The following is a 19,221-nucleotide window of genomic DNA, read 5'->3' as shown; positions in this document are numbered from 1 at the left end:
ATAGGAAATGGAGGGAAGAATAAAATTTTGATTTTCCCTCCTTTACAAAGGAATATTGTCCCATAGTGGAGGATGAAAGCTCATTTGTTGAGTATATATATGATTACACTTCTTCTAGCTCTTAAAGAGTTGAGAAGAAGGCAAGTCTTGCGCCGTCATCGTCGCTCGCTCGGTGTCGGATTTGGTCAAATAATCTGATTGATTAATTTTTATATCAAATTTATTTGTTAAATATTAATTTTTAATCCAAATCGACCGTTTTTGTAACGGTAATTTAAAGTTACCCTCCGATTTTATTTCCCCGTTTTATTTTTTGTAAATAGCCATTTACATAATAGCCATTTTACGTGAACGGTCACCTTGAAGAGTTGCACCTCTTCATTTAAAACCAACCTGCTGGCTATAAATAGCAGGCCATTCCCTCAGATTTTTCTTACGAAAATTCTGAATTCTCCTCTTCCTTTCTGCGTTGTTTTCTTATAAAACAAACAATGTAAGTGTGATTGCTGCCACCATTTGTGTTCTTTAAAATACTGAGGTTTGAAGTACTGCTATCTCAGTGTGTAATCCATTCTATCATGGGAAGAAATAATCTACAACCTCAGGTACTAGGAGAAAGTTAAGTTACTTAAGAAAATAATGTGAATTCAGTGAGCTCAAATTAATTTCTACTTCTTCTACATTTCTATTTTTAAATTATTTTTCTTCTCCAGAATTATTTTACAAATACAATATACTAATAATGCAAGTCTCAAAATTTAATCAAGAACCTTATCAAGTTAATCAAATTAATAATAGCTTCGATAAAAGAATATAAGACGGCATATATGTTTTATCAAATAATGTCCGCAAAAAAATGTTCAAATTATTAAATATAAAATTAGATCTAAGGCATATCTATTATATTTCTAACAAGAATATCGAGTCGATGCGAAGAGAACACGTAATTACATACATATACTAGACTAGCTAGCATCTATCTATTTTTTTTTGGAATCTCAGGAAAACCCTTACCCGCTACATTCTTTGCCACAACCACTGCACTTTGGGTGGGCACTCTATGGTGAACACTCTGTGCGCACTGGGTAAACTCCACACTGTGTAATTGTTAGGGTATATACTATTAACCATGCATTTAGACATAGTATATTCTATTAATTGTCATGGTTAAAAGTCTAAGTGGGAGATTGTTGGGATATATCATATTAACCATGAATTTTGGTTTGGATATAGTATTTATTGTGGAACAATTGCTTATTCAATTTTAATAAAATTTTAAATAGATCATATATTCATCTGTGTCTTACTTATATAGCAGATGATTTAGTGTATAGAGTTTAGCTTATATATTAAAGATTAAATCATCGGTTCTTATAAGTATAAAGATCATGTTCACAATCTAATGATGGAATTGGACAAACTATCAAGAATGATTGTAGCACAAGATTAAAGATAATTTATCTTGATTATGGGAATGGTTTAATTCCAACTTCTTGTGCTGGTATATTTTGTATGTATTGAACGGATCAAGTAGAGATAAGTGTTTTATACTGACTTAATAAAATAAACTCTCTAGCTATTAAATGTACTTATAATCTTAATCTTGATATAATTGTTATTAGTTGTGTATATTATTATTGTTTTGATTTATTAAAAGGCGAGATTCTTTCGTGGGTCAATATTCCTGGTAAATTGGACAATAATAATATACATTGGCAAAGTAATAGTTAGTTGATGGAATCCATGTCTCGACCTAGAGATTGATGATACACCTTTATGAAAGCTTATAAATTTTCATGTGTAAACTCTGCAGGTGGATTTTGTATCCATAAGGAGGCAAGGTTGTTACTACATGCTTTTCCTAGGAGAAATTCGCCCACACGAATTTCGCTAAATCCAGGCATTATTCGGGTAACACAACAGAAGACTGTGGAATTGGAGGATGATCTCGTGGACGGTTTCGTTCTTGCTTGGATGTCACGATCCGGATTTCCCAGCCTGGAGTCGTGATGGCGCCTACCCATAGGAGCTAGGCAAGTCGAATATTATAAAATCATTACCCTTTTTATTAAACATTTTCAACAATTTAAAATAATAAGTGATTAAAAAACGGAATAAATTAAATAATCGGAAATGCGGAAGATGAATACTTAATAATTCAACCAAATACTGCTATATAGTTTAAAGTACAATACTACCCAGAATTTGGTGTCACAAGTCACGGACTATCTAAAAATACTACAAATAAGGTCCGAATGAAATTACACAAATCTGTCTCTGAATAAGTAAAAACAGAAAGAGAAGTGATAGGAGGAGACGCCAAGGCCCCCGGATGTCTGCAGGACTATCTCGGGTCGCCTGAGTGGACTGGAGACAACACTATCACTGCGGTCCAAATGCTCCGATATCAGTATCTGCACATAGTGCAGAGTGTAGTATCAGCACAACCGACCCCATGTGCTGGTAAGTGCCTAGCCTAACCTCGGCGAAGTAGTGACGAGGCTAGGACCAGACTACCAAATAAATTTGTGCAGTTAAATCATATACAACGGAAATAAAAGCAGATAATTACAGCTAAAGTTGGGCGGGGGAAAAATGTTACAGGGAGTAACAGATAACAATAGAGAAATGTAAGGAACGCCATAAATCAATTACCAACAAAAGATAAGGAAATAAGAAAAACAAGTACACATGTAATACCATTGCATGCGTGCAACCCAATCCCATTTCATATAGTACCGTTTCAGGCGTGTAACCCGCTCCCATTTCATATAGTACAGTTGCAGGTGTGCAACCCGCTCCCATTTCATGTATTACTGTTGCAAACGTGCAACCCGCTCCCATTTCATGTATTACCGTTGCAGGCGTGCAACCCGCTCCCATTTCATGAATTACCGTTGCAGGCGTGCAATCCGCTCTCATTTCATTTATTAACACCAATCATAAAAGAATCCCGGCAAGGGAGCAATAGTATAACAACAACATCCCAGCAAGGGAATAATAATGTAACAACAACATCCCAGCAAGGGAACAACAATATAATTCTCATATGAAGCACGAATAAACCACAACGGAGTCATAAAAATTACAATGCAAGACTCACGGGCATGCTTCACACCGACGTATAGATACTCGTTACCATGCCTATACATCGTACTCCACAATTAACACGTAGCAAATAAGACACAACTCTTAATCCTTCAAGCTAAGGTTAGACCAAACACTTACCTCGATGCCACAAACACAATTCAAGCCTCAACTATTGCTTTACCTCTTGATTCCACCACCAATTCGCTCGTATCTAGCCACAAGTTACTTAACTATATAAATAAATGCTAAATGAATCAATTCTAATGCATGAAAATATGTTTTCTAAAGGTTTTCCTAAAAAGTCAAAAATCGCCCCCAGGCCCACATGGTCAAAACCCGAGGTTCGAACCAAAACCCGATTACCCATTCCCCACGAACCCAAATATACAATTTGTTTTGAAATCGGACCTCAAATCGAGGTCCAAATCCCCAAAATTTTAAAAACCTAGGTTCTACCCAAAACACCCAATTTTCTCCATGAAAACCTTTGATTTTGAGTTGAAATCATGAGAAAAGATGTTAAAGATTAATAAAAACAAGTTACAAATGACTTACATCGATTTGGAAGAGTACTTGTCTTTGAAAAATCGCCCTAGAGTGTTTTGGTTTTGAAAGGGTTTGTAAAATGATAAATTTTCGGCTAAGTTATGAATTTGCAGGTCGTAAATATCGCAATTGCGACCAAGGTTCGCAATTGCAAACCCTTCAGCACCTGCTACACTCACATTTGCGACCACTATTCGCAATTGCTGTCACACCCCCCTTTACAAACCTCACTAACTCTCTTAAAATAATAAAAAGATTTGTAAAGCTTGAAAATAATTTTCCAATTAGAACGTGACAAAATTGTGTTCAAAAGGAAATAACTTAGAGTCACCACCTGACATTTGATTTCGGTATGCCAGGTCATCGTTTTTTTTTTGAAAAAAATAATTTTTCCTTTAAAACACTTTGGACTCCAAATTGAGTATGCATCGGAGATTTGGGTAAGAGGGTTCATTTGACTCGGGGAGAAGGTGTTAGGCATTCCCCAAGTCCTGTAACTAGTACGGTTGCGTACTTGATCTAGACGGCTTTTAAAATGTTCGAATTGAGGCAAAGTCACAAAAAAAAAAGAAAAATAAACACAAAAGAGGCTCGAGGTCGTCCCCGCCTAAAATAAAGAAAAAAAAATTGAAAATAAAACAAAAATACTACAAGTTCTATTTTTCGGTCTCCGAATACAAATACTACGGGGCATACCCTGGATAAATATATACAAATCCCTCGGGGCATTCTCCGGATAAATTTAATTAAGGGAACGACATCTCGCCACGAAAACTAATAAAAATCCTAAGGCTTGCTTACCCAAGTGTTGACGGCCTAAGCATGTTCCTACCGATAAATTAGTAAATAGATCTACGTAAGTGAAAAATTTAGAATACTAACAACTGTATTTTATCTCATTCCATAATTTTAGGTCCAATTTTATTTTTAACCGCATCTCCGCAGATTGCTCTTTTAAGTTCAACAACTGACAGTTCCATTTTCCAATTCAAAGTAAGCATACGATTCGTGTAACTAAACGTGCGATTCCAATTCACTCGCAATCAATTCAAGTAGACATACTAGCAGACACATTCAAAATCATAGATAACAAGTCATAAAATCGGATCACCAAGCAAATAGTTAACATTAGAATGAGTAAAGGATTGAACCTTATCGCGCGAAACTTTTCGATTAATCGAGAGAACGCAAGAACATCACCTCGAATCTACCGAATCCAATCACGAAAATACAGCAGCAACAAGATAGAACAAGGACCGCGAACTACACTTCGGACGACAATTTCAGGCGAGGAAATCGGACTCGCCGACGACCTTTGTTTTGAGGTTATTTTAAGGCTGGATTTTCGGCGGTTTAAGCTGGGATTGCGTGGTTGTTTGAAGGGCAGAATTTATCAGCATTTTTTGGTGCTTTGTTGTTGAGTTTTTGTTGCTTTTTGGACTGATTTTCATCAGCCTTTCATGGAGTTTTGGCTTGGAATTTTCGCTGGGTTTTTGGCTGAAGATAGAGTTGTTCTTGCTTAGTGTGGAGTGCTGATTTTAGGACTGTTTGCTGCTGCGTTTCGGGGCTATTTTTCAGCAGCTCTTCGACTGGATTTTGCAACTGATTTGGGGGGAGAAGTGCTGCGTTTTTGCAGCGGCTTTGAGCTGAAAATTGGTGTTAATCATGGTGAATTTTGCAGCTATTTGGGGAGCTTTAGGGTGGGAAGCTGTGTAACTATGGAGTTTCCATGGTGATTTGGGAAAATGGGAGAGATGGAGTCAAGCTGATACGCGACTGGTTCATTTTTTTAGTTCAAGGAATTGGAAACTTGGTTAAGGTTTCTATAATTGGATATTTTATATGAAGGTGGAAAGGGACGATAACCATCAGATTAGATGGTTATGATTAAATCTTGCACATAAATGGGTCAATGAGTTGGGAAGAATGAGTTAAGAATAATTGAGTTTAAGTTAAAAGAGGTAGGCGTACCACCCGCTCCCATTTCATTATATCTTGTGGTAGGCGTACCACCCGCTCCCATTTTATTATATCTTGTGGTAGGCGTACCACCCGCTCCCAATTACAAGCCAACAATAATCACAAGGAATCCTGGCAAGGGAACAAGAGCAATATAACAACTTCCCCGCAAGGGAACAATGATATTTCAACAACATCCCGACAAGGGAACAATACTATCAAAACAAACATCCCGGCAAGGGAACAATAATATCAAACAAACATCCCGACAAAGGAACAATAATATCAAACAACATCCTGGCAAGGGAAAAATGGTGATAATAACATATGAAGCGCAATAAACCACAATAGAGTCATAACAATTTGGGCCTACAAATTTTCTTGTTGGAGAAAGACAAACTCAAAAATCCTACCAAAATATTAATTAAACTTAGTTAAGTAAATAAACAAAATTTTAAAATGAAACTACTTTTTTTGTATTTTTAAATGTTATAACAATAAAGTAAAAAGTAAAGAAAATAGGCTAAAATCATGATAAAATTAAGATACCATGAATAAAAATATACTAATTGATCTTAAACTAAAGATAAAAATATAGAAAAGCGATAAATACGATAAATAAAACTATTTTATGTTTTTTTATGTCTTAGGACTAAAAGTAAAAAGATTAAAATTATATTAAAATAAAGTCAAGTAAATATTTTAAAAATATTAAAATACTAAAACTAAATTTAAAATTTGCGCAGGTCAAAAATTACGTGCTTACAATTGCGAACTCGCATTTGCGACGGAGGAGTCGCATTTGCGTCCAAGAGGGATTTCTGGGCCTCTTCGCATTTGTGATCAGCCCTGCCCAAGCCTTCTCTCACATTTGCGATGGGTTATCCGCATTTGCGATCTCGCATTTGCGAGTCAGGCCTACAGACCTGCAACATACCAGCTAAAAACCTGCAACTTCGTAGGTCCAATTTTCACTCTGAGACTTATTCAAAACTCACCCGAGCCCTCCGGGCTCCAAATCAAACATGTACACTAACCCAAAAATATCATACGGACTTGCTTGTGCAATCAAATCATGAAAATAACATGTAAAACTATGAATTAAACCACAAAACTCATCATTTTCATCAAGAACACTTAAAGTTTACTACTCTTCAACCGGAGGTCCAAATCTGATAAAATAAACTTCATTTTTCACCAAATTTCACAGTTATCATTTAAATATTTTAACAAATTTGTACCGAGCTCCGGAACCAAAATACGGGTCCGATACCAATAGTTTCAAATATTATTTCTTTTCTTTATTTCATAAATAATTGAGCAAAACAATTTCTTTCAAAAATTAATTTCTAAGGCTTGGGACCTCAGAATTCATTTCTGGGCATATACCCAAGTCTCATATTTTACTGCGGACCTCCCAGGATCGTCGGAACACAAATCTGGGTCCGTTTGCTCAAAATGTTGACCAAAGTCAACCATAATCAAATTTTAACTCTAGAAATTTCTATTTCTTATATTTTCACATAAAAGCTTTCCGGATATACGTCCGGATCACGCACGCAAATTGAGGTGAGGTAAAAAGGAGGGTTTAAGGCCTCAGAACACTAAATTTGTTTCTAAAATAAGTGATGACCTTTCGGGTCATCACATCGGAGGCTTCTCGCGATCGCGGTCATGCTTCAAGAGATAAGTATTGATTTTATGTTCGATTAAAATTTGTAATTATGTATTGTCTATATTACATCCTGGCTGTTTGATTCCGTTGTCCATATCTGCTTTCCATCAATTGATATCAGAGCCTACTTGCGTCTAATTAGATAACGTGGACGATATCTATGTATGTTCCATTATATACTTGAGTCGTGATTGATTTGTTGAGGAATAAAATCAATTTGCCGTCTAAAGTTTTCATACTCGGTGAAATATTGCAAATTATTCTGATCGTAGTTGTGTTAGGGAAATTTTTATGTTCGACGCATATAAATTGTTGCCGTCGTCCCTTTTAATTACGATTACAGCCAATATTTGGTACTTCATGATTCTCTGTGATTCCATAGACAATTTCTAGAAAGAGGCTACTGTTGCCTTTTATTTGGTTGGATCAAGATAAAACAAAAAAAAAGGGCAAGCTACGGATTCCCATTGACAGAGAAGTAATTTGCCAAGTTAGTTTTGTTTAAGTGATTAATCCTTAAAGGCTTTTGATTGATTTTTTGTGGCGGCTGTAGAATGTTGAAAACCAAGAATAATGAAAACAATGTTAAGGTTTCTGGGTGGCGGCTGATTGGTAAAATTGCCTAGTGGGTATCAACCTATTGTTTTCGGTAATTTCAAAATGCCTTTTCTTGTGATTAAGATTTTTAAAATCAAAAAATGATCATTTGTTACGAAACTTTAGGTTTCTGCTTTTGTACAGTGTGAGAAAGAAAAGGATACAAATAAAGTGCTCATATAATTATTCAACAAAGAAAAGATTAAAATGGCTAATAATCAAGAATGTATGATTAATAAATAAGTACCATCAAAGTAGTTTATTTATTGAGAATCATTGAAAATTCTTAAAGTTTTATACATGTGTGATTACGTGAGTACATAGATTGAGAGTTATGATTAATAAATAAAATCTACTAAAATAGTCTATTTATTTGACTCATGAATAAATGCTCAATGTACCATGTGAAAATTAATTGTCCTTGATAAGTTTACGCTAGTAGTAGAGTTTTTATCTACACAAAAGAGGTTTACCTCTTGATACTAGTGACATTAAACTAATTCATGAGAAAAGACATTGAGGTTTTCACCAACTATGATGAAAATTAATATCTTGAATTCTCATGTGTATAAAACGAGAGGACAATTGGATGTAAGAGGCGGTTTTATATACCTTACACAAAAGGAAAGATATAATCAATGTTATGTGCTCATGGAATAATTATAAGGATAATAGAAAGTGTGATCATATTTATTTTAATCCATGACAATGCCTAAAATGGTTATTCTCCGAACTTGGTTATAGATTTGGAGGTCATGTTTTTGACAAACTCCAATTAACCTGAAATTTGGTAGGTCCATCGGAAACGACTTGGCAAAAAACACTCACTACTATGCAGTGAATCACGTTATTTTTGGGTGTTTTGAGGTCTTTTAGATGAGGGTTTTAAGCAGTTTATTGGATTAAATTGTAATGACCCGAAAGATCATCACTTGTTTTAGAAACAAATCCTGTGTTCCGAGGCCTTATGTGACGACCTGGCAAGTCGCCTCATGAGTTACCACTCCGTTTCCCCCCATTTATGCTTCCTATTACTTTGTTTATCGGTTCTATATGTGATCGGGTTGGTTGACTCGGGTTCGAAAAGGATTTGGTAAGGTTTGAGACACTTAGTCTCTTTTGAGGAAGCTTAAGTTAGAAAAGTCAACCAAATGTTGACTTATGTGATAGAGGGCTCGGATGTGAATTCTGATGGTTCGGATAGCTTTGGGAGGTGATTTGGAACTTAGGAGCGTGATTGGAATGTATTTTGGAGGTCCGAAGTAGATTTAGGCTTGAATTGGCAAAATTGGATTTTTGGCGTTTTTCGGTTGATAGGCGAGATTTTGATATAGGGGTCGGAATGGAATTTCGAGAGTTGCAGTAGCTCTGTCGTGTCATTTGGGATGTGTGTGCAAAATTTCTGGTCATTCGGACGTGGTTTGGTTGGGGTTTTGATCAAAAGCATTCGGAAGATTTTAGAATCTTAGGCTTGAATCTGATGTGTTTTGGTTTATTCGATGATGTTTTAGGTGTCTTGAAGATTGGTATAAGTTTGGATGGTGGTTTATGATGTGTTTGTGCTTTTGGTTGAGGTCCCAGGGGCCTCAGGGTGATTTCAGATGGTTGACGGAAGGAATAAAAATTTGAGATGGCAGCTGAAGTTGAAGTTTGTTGTCAAAACCGCATCTGTGGTTGGAAGGCCGCAGATGTGACCCCCGCAAATGCGGAGAAGAAGTCACAGAAGCGGAAAGAGTCTAGGAAAGCTGTAACCGCAGAAGCGGTTGGGGAAGCGCACCTGCTATAGCACAGGTGCGACGTGTACATCGCAGATGCGGAATTTAGGACTTAAGTAAAAAACTGCAGAAGTGGTCCATTGACCGCAGAAGCGGTACCGTAGAAGCGGTAAAAGGGCCGCAGATGAGAAATGCCTGCATCAGAAGGTATAAATTATTTCCTTCGCGATTTTTGAGCTATTCCACTATTTCTAAGTCAACTTTTGGAGCTTTTTGGGAGATTTGAAGAAAGATTTCAAGGGGGTTTCATTGAGGTAAGAATTTTGGACCTAAAACTTATTTCTATGGCATTATTTCATGGATTAGAGCTATAATTAATGGAATTTAAAGGTTAAAATTGGGAAAACTAGGGCTTAGTATTGGAGACCTAGACTTAAGGATTTGAGGGATCATTTGTAGTCGGATTTTGGTACTTTTGATATGTATGAACTCGTGGGGAGATAAGGAACCTATTGATGCAAATTTTATCTATTTCCGAGATGTGGTCCCGGGGGTCGGGTTTTGATAATTTCGGGATTTATGTTGTAAATTGACTATTTTCGCATGGGCTTCGTTCCCTTAGCATATTTGGACGTCTTGATTTTGATTTTGGTTAGATTTGACACGAGTTGAGGCCGATTCGAGGGGTAAAGGCATCGCGGGCTAGAGTTTGGACCGGATTAAGGTGAGTAATGATTGTAAATATTGTCATAAGGGTATGAAACCCCGGATTTTACATCGTTGTGATATATTGAGGTGATGCACACGCTAGATGACGAGCGTGAGGTCGTGCACTATTGGGGATTCTGACTTAGTCTGTCTCGAATGACTAGTTTACTGTGTATTTGACTGAAAACTATTTGCTATCATCATGTTTTGGGTTGAATGCCATATTTGGGCCTCGTGCCAACTATTTGAACCCTTAGGGGATTTTTACTGATATTTTTCTCACTGTTTTGACTCTATACTTGTACTCGGTCATGCTATATTCTACTATTTTCATAACTCAGCCATGTCTACTATGCTTTAACACTTAAAATGATATTTTAAATGATATTTTGGGCTGGACATTATGTTTTACTGTTGCCCGAGTGTCTTGTGAGAATTTTGACTGAGTAAGGCCGGGGGCCTATGTTGTGAGGAAACACCTGATTGTGACTATGAGGCCGAGGGCCTGAGATTTGTACGCCACGAAGTGGCTTGTTTATATGAGGCCGAGAGCCTAGTGATGATGTCACGAGTTGGCTTGATATTGCGCTTGGGCCGGAAGGGGCCCCTCCAGGAGTCTGCACACCTCTAGTGAGCGCGAGTACCCATTGTGATGTGAGATATAGCCCGAGGGGCTGGTTATTGTTCCATGTGTTGCCCGATGGGCTGATTCTATTGGTATTGTTCCCGAGGGGCATTTCTTTATGTGTTTACCTTTTCTAGTTGCCTGTCTTTTATTTGCTTAATTGTTTAAAAAGGGATTTTAAGACGTTTAAACTGAACTAAAGTGACTTTGCATAATTTCACTGTTTCATGACTTTTTACTGGTTTTTACTGCTTCCTTATAGCCTATGATGTGCCTTACGTGATTTCTTATTTCTTAGTCTTTATTTATGATTATTACTCACTGAGTTAGAGTACTCACTTTACTCCCTACACTCCATGTGCAGATTCAGGCGCTGCTGATCCTGCTTGCGAAGGTTGAGAGCTCCCGACAGATTTCAGAGTTCACGAGGTAGCTGCTCGGCGTTCGCAGCCCCGTGCTTCTCCCCCTTTATCTCATTTCCTTTCTCTTGTTAGTGATTCTGTAATAGCTTTGTAGACTCTTCAGACTTGTAGTATATTGATAGATGCTCATGACTGGTGACACCCTAGTATTGGGCTGTGTTGGTTTTATTTCTGCAAATTTTACTGTTCACTGCTTATTTTGGGATTTTATCATGTTTAAGACTTAATACTTATTATTTTAATTGCTTAAAATTGAAGTGGGAATGTGTCGACTAGCCTTGTCTTCACGAGAGGCGCCATCACGATCGGGTCAGGGTTTAGGGTCGTGACATCTTAAACCTCCTTTTTACCTCACCTTGATTTGCGTGCGTGGTCCAAACCTATATCCAGACTTTTATGGGAAAATGTGAGAAATCGAAATTTCTAGAGTTAAAATTTGATTTTGGTTGACTTTTGTCAATATTTTGAGCAAGCAGACCCGAATCTGTGTTCCGACGATCCCGGGAGGTCCATAGTAAAATATGGGACTTGGGTGTATGCTCGGAAATGAATTCCGAGGTCCCAAGCCTAGAAATCAATTTTTGAAAGAAATTATTTTGCTGAATTATCTATGAAATAAAGAAAAGAATTAATAGTTGAAACCATTGGTATCATGCTCGTATTTTAGTTCCGGAACCCAGTACAAACTTGTTATAGTATTTAAATGGTAACTGTGCAATTTGGTGGAAAATGGAGTTTATTAGACGTGATTTGGACTTCCAGTTGAAGAATTATGAACTTTAAGTGTTCTTGGTGAAAATGATGAGTTTTGAGGTTTAATTCATGGTTTTACATGTTATTTTCATAATTTTATTGTACGAGCAAGTCCGTATGATATTTTTAGGTTGATGTGCATGTTTGATTTGGAGCCCCGAGGGCTCGGGTGAGTTTTGGATAGGCCACGGAGTGAAATTGGGACTTCGGGAATTGCAGGTTTTTAGCTGGTATGTTGCAGGTTTGCAGACTTCACATTTGCAAAGCCTAGTCGCAAATGTGAAAAATTTGCCGCAAATGCGAAGAGACCTAGTCTGCCTTGGGGTCACAAATGTGAAAGGCCAATCGCAAATGCGAAGTGACCTGGAATCCCTTAGTGTCACAATTGCGACAATTCCATCGCAAAAGAGAATTTGCAAATGCGAACTTTTGTCGCAAATGCGAGAATAGGCAATTTTGACATCTGTGACCTGCAAATTTATAACTTAGCTGAAAATCTTCTATTTTTCAAACCCTTTAAAAACCAAAATACTCTTGGGCGATTTTTTAAAGACAAGTACTCTTCCAAATCGATTGTAAGTCATTTTTAACTTGTTTTCATCAATCTTAAACATCTTTTCTCATAATTGCAACTCAAAATCAAAGGTTTTCATGGGAGAAATTAGGTGTTTTGGGTAGAACCTAGGTTTTTCAAATTTTGGGAATTTGGACCTCGATTTGAGGTCCGATTTAAATTTTTTTTATATATTTGGGTTTGTGCGGTATGGGTAATCGGGTTTTGGTTCGAACCTCGGGTTTTGACCATGTGGGCCCGAGGGCGATCTTTGACTTTTTGGGAAAAACTTTAGAAAACCTATTTTCATGCATTGAAATTGATTCATTTAGCATTTATTGATATAGTTAAGTAACTTGTGGCTAGATACGAGCGAACTGGTGGTGGAATCAAGGGGTAAAGCGAAAGCTAAGACTTGAATTGTGTTCGTGGCATCGAGGTAAGTGTTTGGTCTAACCTTAACTTGAAGGATTAGAAGTTGAGTCCTATTTGCTATGTGTTATTTGTTGAGTACGAAGTATAGGCATGGTGACGAGTATCTATACATTGGTGTCAAGCATGTCCGTGAGTCTTATATTATGATTATTATGACTCTGTTTGTATTGTTCATGCCTTTTGTGATGATTTCTATTGTTGAGTAAAGTTTGTGGAAGTAATAGTGGTATTTGAGTATTGAAGAGCGTTGGCTCAAGTTGTATAATGAATTATGGAAGTATAATTGGCATTTGAACCTTACATATCATTGGCTCAAGTTGTGAAGTAAAAGTGAAAAAGAGAAGAGAATTATTATATTGTCTCCCTAACCGGGATGTTGTTGCTTTTAATGCTATCTCCCTTGCCGGAACGTTGATGCTTTTGATATTGTTCCCTTGCCGAGATTTGATTGTTGAACTATTGTTCACTTGCAAGAATTTTATCATAATTTTATTTAATTCCTTGCCCTATTGCTTGTGATTGTTGTCTGGGTGATGAAGAGTGTTAAAGCACGAAGGGTGATGCCGTGTATGATTTTGTGAGGAAGAGTGTAAAGCACGAAGGGTGATGCCATCGCACAATGTATAATTCCATGTTGATTATATTGATTTTTTGGTAAGGATGAGAGTAAAAGCACGAAGGGTGATGCCGTGCACTTGTTTGATTTCCAATTCTTGTTGATAATTGAGATATGGTGTTCCTTGTATTTACTTGTTGTCTTTCTATTTTTAATTGATGTTTTCTCGCAGTATGTTTCCCCCTCCCTGATAACTAGGGATTTTGATATATTTTATACTCTTTCATGCTAAAGTTTTGATTAGAAATGTGTACAAAATAATCCCAAAAAGGCTCACAAGTTCTGCTTGATTGCAGGTTTGATCAACAAGGTGATAAAATGTCAAAGATCAGCTCAAAAAGGAGTGAAACTTGCACAAGTATCAAGACAAGACAAGCTCAGGCAAAACAGGGCCAGTGCGGCCACACACTATTCTGTGTGGTCCGCACAAGCGAGGTTCAGAGAGGTTGTTATTTAGGCAAAAAGGCAATGCAGTTGCACGAGGTTTTGTGCGGTTTGCACTGGGATCAATGTAGCCACACTTGATTTCGTGCGGTCCACAGAGCTAAGATTCAGAGAGTTGCCAAATCCAAGTTTAAAGCCCAATGCAGTCCGCGCTCCATTTCATGCGGACCGCACTAGAAGCCATCGCGGCCGCACTCGATTCTATGCGGTCTGCATTGCCCGAGTTCAGAGAGTCGTTTATTCAAGTTCAGAGCCCTAGTGCGGCCGCACGTGATTTTGTGCGGTCCGCACTAACCCCGTAGGGGTATTTTTGTCCAGATTTTTTTCAGCTTAGTATAAATAGCTTCTTTTCCCATTTTTAGGTCATCAGATAGTTTTTGTACTGGGTTGCGCTCGTGACTTCGATATTTTTAGCTGTTTTGAGTAATTTTAGCTTCATTTCAGTATTGAATCTTCTAGTTTAATTTAGTAATTAATTAATATGAGTTTTGCTTCATCTATTTCTTTGTTTTCTTCTCTATTTATGAGTAGCTAGACCCATAAGCTAGGGTTGTGGCTCAACCCTAGTGTGGGTAATTGATGGGTCTTGTGTTTTAAGGCTTGATTGGCTATGGGTATTTGATATTTGGACTAATTTCATGTTTAATTGCTGAATTAATGGTTGCAAACACTAGTTTGTGTATAGTTAACTTTGGCTCTTCTTGAGAAAGAGAACCTAAGTCTCTGAAATTGTTCCAACAAGGAATTGGGATGTACTCAAGAGATTGATAGCCCCAATTTAAGGGTTAAACCTAGAGATAGTAATACCCGACTTCAACCTTAATTGCTTGTGTAAATTTGCATACCCAATTGGTCTTGAGAAAGTCAATTCGGGCAAAATCATTCTAACTACCGAGAGGTGTAGAGTGAGTAGAATTGTGCAATGGTTATATTATACTTCCCAAATGTGACAATCTAGCTTTAGACCCAAGTATCCGTCAATTGACCACCTAGGCGAAAGTCACTACCATAGTGCCTTTTAATTATTTAAACAACCGGCAATAGTTTAATCTTAGCTTATTTTAGTTTAATTAAGCATTGTAGTTTTATATAATTAGAAGTAAAACAAAAACCCAAAAATATTTAGAAGTGCAATTTGGATCAAATACACAACTCCGCTTTAGATAGACACCGACTCCAACTTCTAGTTCCCTGTGGAAATCGATCCTGACCTTAATCGGGTAAAAACTGCTTTGACCTCTCTCGCTACTCAATAGTAGTGTAGGGTTGGCCACGATCACTTTTTGGCACTGTTGTCGAGAAGCTAACGGTTTTGGCTAGCTATCTAAATAGATTTGTGTATTGTTCTTCTTTCCTTCTTTGTTATTAACTTGTTTGTATCACAACTTCAGGTACAAAATGGCAGAGAATGTTAATGACCCTCTTGGAAATGTGATTACGGGGGAGGAGGTAGATGATGTTGAAAATGAGGAGGTGCCTCTTATACCTCGAGGACAACGTAGAGGTTGCCGGGCCAATGCTAATGCCAATGATAATATTCTAAACCCTCCTCTACCACCTCCAAGAGTGGATCCTAGAGTGCTTCCGAACCAAGGCTATGCAAGTGATATTGTCCCACCCCGAATTCGGGCGGGCAATTTTCAAATAACCAATGTGATGTTGGCTTTGCTAGAGCATCATGGGTATTTCACAGGCGCTGCAAATCAAAATGCTTACTAACATCTCAAGGGGTTCGTGGATACATGTTGGGGGAGCAAGCAAACTAATGTGTCCGAGGATGCTCTCCGGTTGAGACTCTTCCCATTTTCACTTAGAGGGAAATCACTTGATTGGATTGAGCGACTTCCCAACCACTCCATCACTACTTGGGATGAGTTGGAGGATAAGTTCATTATGAAATTTTTCTCACCGGTGCATATGGCTGCATTGAGAGATGAGATCTTGGTGTTCAAGCAAGAGCCCACGGAACCTTTGCATGAGATTTGGGAGCGCTATAGAACAATAGTGAAGGAATGCCCCAACAATTATATGACCGAGGCTATGATCCAACAAACCTTCTACCAGTGCATTAATACAATAAACCAATGCATAGTGAACCAACTTGCTGGGGGTAACTTTATGAAGCTGGCTTATGATGAGGCTTGCGACATTCTTGATGAGATGGCTAACACTTCTTCTGCGTGACAAAGTAGAGCCAACGTGCCCCAGGGTGACCCCATGGTCACTGATTTGCACAAGGAGTTACATGATCATAGTCAGGTTATAGCTAAGTTGACAACTACCATGAACCAACTAGCAAAGGCACAATTGCAACAAGTTCAAATCCTCGCCAAGTGAATGCCATGGAGGGTGTTAACATGCTTGTCAACAAAAGAAGACAAAGAGGTCAATAGAACCAAGGGAATTCGGAGCAATTTGACAATATTTATGGTGGATTTCAAGATGATTGTTTTGATGGACAAAGTGAAGAGGTGCAATACGTGAGTAATTATCAAGGCCATAGGGGCAATTCTTCAAACCATCAACAATGGAGATCCCAAGACAATTGGGGCAATCAACAACAACAAGGCAATGGTAATTGGGGGAATAACAACCAAAACTCCAACGGGGGCAATCAGAACAAAAATCAAAACAATCAAAACAATCATGGAAATCAGAATGGTAACAACAATTGGGGTGGTAACAACAATCAAGGTGGATGGAATAATGGAAACCAAGGAAATCGGGGACAAGGCTTTTAAAGGCTCCCAATGTACCAACAACCGAACAATCCACCTCCATTTCCATCTCAAGGTCCCAGTTCTTCTAGCAATGATATGGGGAGAATTGAATGATATTCGAACAGATGATGAAAAAGAGTGCGGATTCCGATGCTTAGTTGTCTTCCCACAATACCTCAATTTGGAATTTGGAGGTTCAGTTGGGCCAAATCTCACAGTACTTGAATACTCGCCCTAAGGGTGCTCTACCAAGTGATACGGTAGTGAACTCGAAGGGTGGGAACAATCATGTTATGGTGGTGACTACAAGGAGTGGACAAGGCGGTGATGTGAATACCTCCAAACAAAAGCAAGTTTTGAGTGATGATGTTGAGTTGCAAGAAGATGAAATTTCTTTGGTGGCTGAAAATGTGATTGATGACAATGTGAATGAAGAAGTGAGGATTGATATTCAAGATGCTTAGGTGGAAACTCAAAATGATGTGAACCCGTCTAGGGAACACATAATAGACATACCAGAACCGGTTGTGCCTAAAGCCAAGGCTCCTTTGCCAAGGCCACCTCCACCTTATCCTCAAAGGCTCGCGAAGCAGAAAAATAAGAATCAGTTTAAAAAGTTCATTGACATGAGAAGAGCTTATCCATTAATATGCCTTTGGTGGAGGCTCTTGAACAAATGTCGGGCTATGCTAAATTCATGAAGGACTTGGTGACAGAGAAGCGATCTATGGATTGTGAAATTATAAAGATGACTCACCAAGTTAGTGCAATACTGCATTCAATGGCCTCGAAGCTTGAAGATCCCGGTGCTTACACCATTCCTTGCACCATTAGGAGTGCAGATTTTGCTAAGGCTCTATATGATTTGGGGGCTAGTATCAATTTGATGCCCTACTCAGTTTTCAAGACTTTGGATATTGGGCAACCTAGGCCAACTTCCATGAGATTGCAAATGGCGGATAGAATGATGAAGAGACCATTGGGTATTATTGATGATGTGCTTGTCCGGGTGGACAAATTTATCTTGCCAGCTGACTTTGTGATCTTGGATTGTGAGGTGGATTATGAAGTTCCTATCATTTTGGGGAGACCTTTCCTTGATACAGGGAAGGCCTTAGTTGATGTGGAAGCTGGGGAACTCACCTTCCGGGTGGGTGATGAAAAAGTGGTCGTTCATGTTTGCAAATCAATGAAGCAGCCCAATAGTTCCGAGGTGTGCTCTTTTGTGAACCTCATCACAGTAATGATAGTTGATGACACCAGTGCAATGATTAATGTGGAGGATCCATTGAAGGCCGTATTGTTGAATCTTGATGTCAATGATGATGAGGGTTGAGTGGAGTGCGTGAATGCTTTACATGGAATGGGCTCTTACTCTTATGAGCCTAGGAAATTATCTTTGGACCTCGAGAATAGGAAGACTCCACCAACAAAACCTTCAATTGAGGAGCCTCCGGTGTTGAATTGAAACCACTGCCTCCACACCTCAGGTATGAGTTCTTAGGCTCAAATTCTACTTTGTCAGTTATTATTTCCTCTTGTTTTATTAACATGCAGGTTGATGCCATATTGGCGGTGCTTCAAAAGTGGAAAAAGGCAATTGGATGGAATTTAGCAGATATTCGGGGGATAAGCCCCGCATTCTATATGCACAAGATTATTCTGGAAGATGATGCAATGCCCTACTTGGAACATCAAAGGAGGTTGAATGAGGCAATGCAAGAAGTTGTGAAAAAGGAGGTGATCAAGTAGTTGGATGCTGGGGTTGTGTACCCCATCTCTGATAGCTCTTGGACTTCACCGGTGCAATGTGTACCGAATAAGGGTGGCATGACCATGGTTGCAAATTCACAAAATGAGTTGATTCCTACCAGAACCGTCATCGGTTGAAGGTTATGCATGGACTACCGCAAGTTGAATAAAGTGACCCACAAGGGTCACTTTCCTTTACCTTTTCTTGATCAGATGTTAGACCGACGTGCTGGGTGTGCTTTCTACTGTTTCTTGGATGGGTATTTTGGGTACAACCAAATCTTGATTGCTTCGGAAGATCAGGAGAAGACCACATTCACTTGTCCATATGACACCTTTGCTTTCTCTAGGATGCCTTTTGGGTTATGTAATGCACCGGCTACATTCCAGCAGTGTATGATGGCCATTTTCATCGATATGGTGGAAGACATTTTGGAGGTGTTCATGGACGACTTCAGTGTTGTGGGAGACTTATTTGATGAATGCTTAAAGAATCTTGATGGAGTTTTGTCCCGTTGTGAAGAAACCAATCTTGTTCTCAATTGGGAGAAATGCCACTTTATGGTGGAAGATGGCATAGTTCTTGGGCATAAAATTTCAAAGCATGGTAT

General features: G+C 38.3%; 1 long non-coding RNA gene across 1 annotated transcript; it reads right to left on the bottom strand.

Moving 5' to 3' along the window:
- Positions 1-2,145: 2,145 nt before the first annotated feature.
- LOC104234537 (uncharacterized) lies at positions 2,146-5,439 on the bottom strand. Its single transcript, XR_712980.2, has 2 exons — positions 4,788-5,439; positions 2,146-2,414 (listed from the first exon to the last, which is right to left on the bottom strand). It is a non-coding gene; the product is annotated as an uncharacterized lncRNA (long non-coding RNA).
- Between the last annotated feature and the right edge of the window lie 13,782 nt (positions 5,440-19,221).

The sequence above is a fragment of the Nicotiana sylvestris genome, chromosome 11 (genome assembly GCF_000393655.2).
Source record: "Nicotiana sylvestris chromosome 11, ASM39365v2, whole genome shotgun sequence".
In the NCBI taxonomy this organism is placed as follows: domain Eukaryota; kingdom Viridiplantae; phylum Streptophyta; class Magnoliopsida; order Solanales; family Solanaceae; genus Nicotiana; species Nicotiana sylvestris.
The sequence above is the reverse complement of the archived record's forward strand: the minus strand, read 5'-3'. Positions and strand labels throughout refer to the sequence as shown.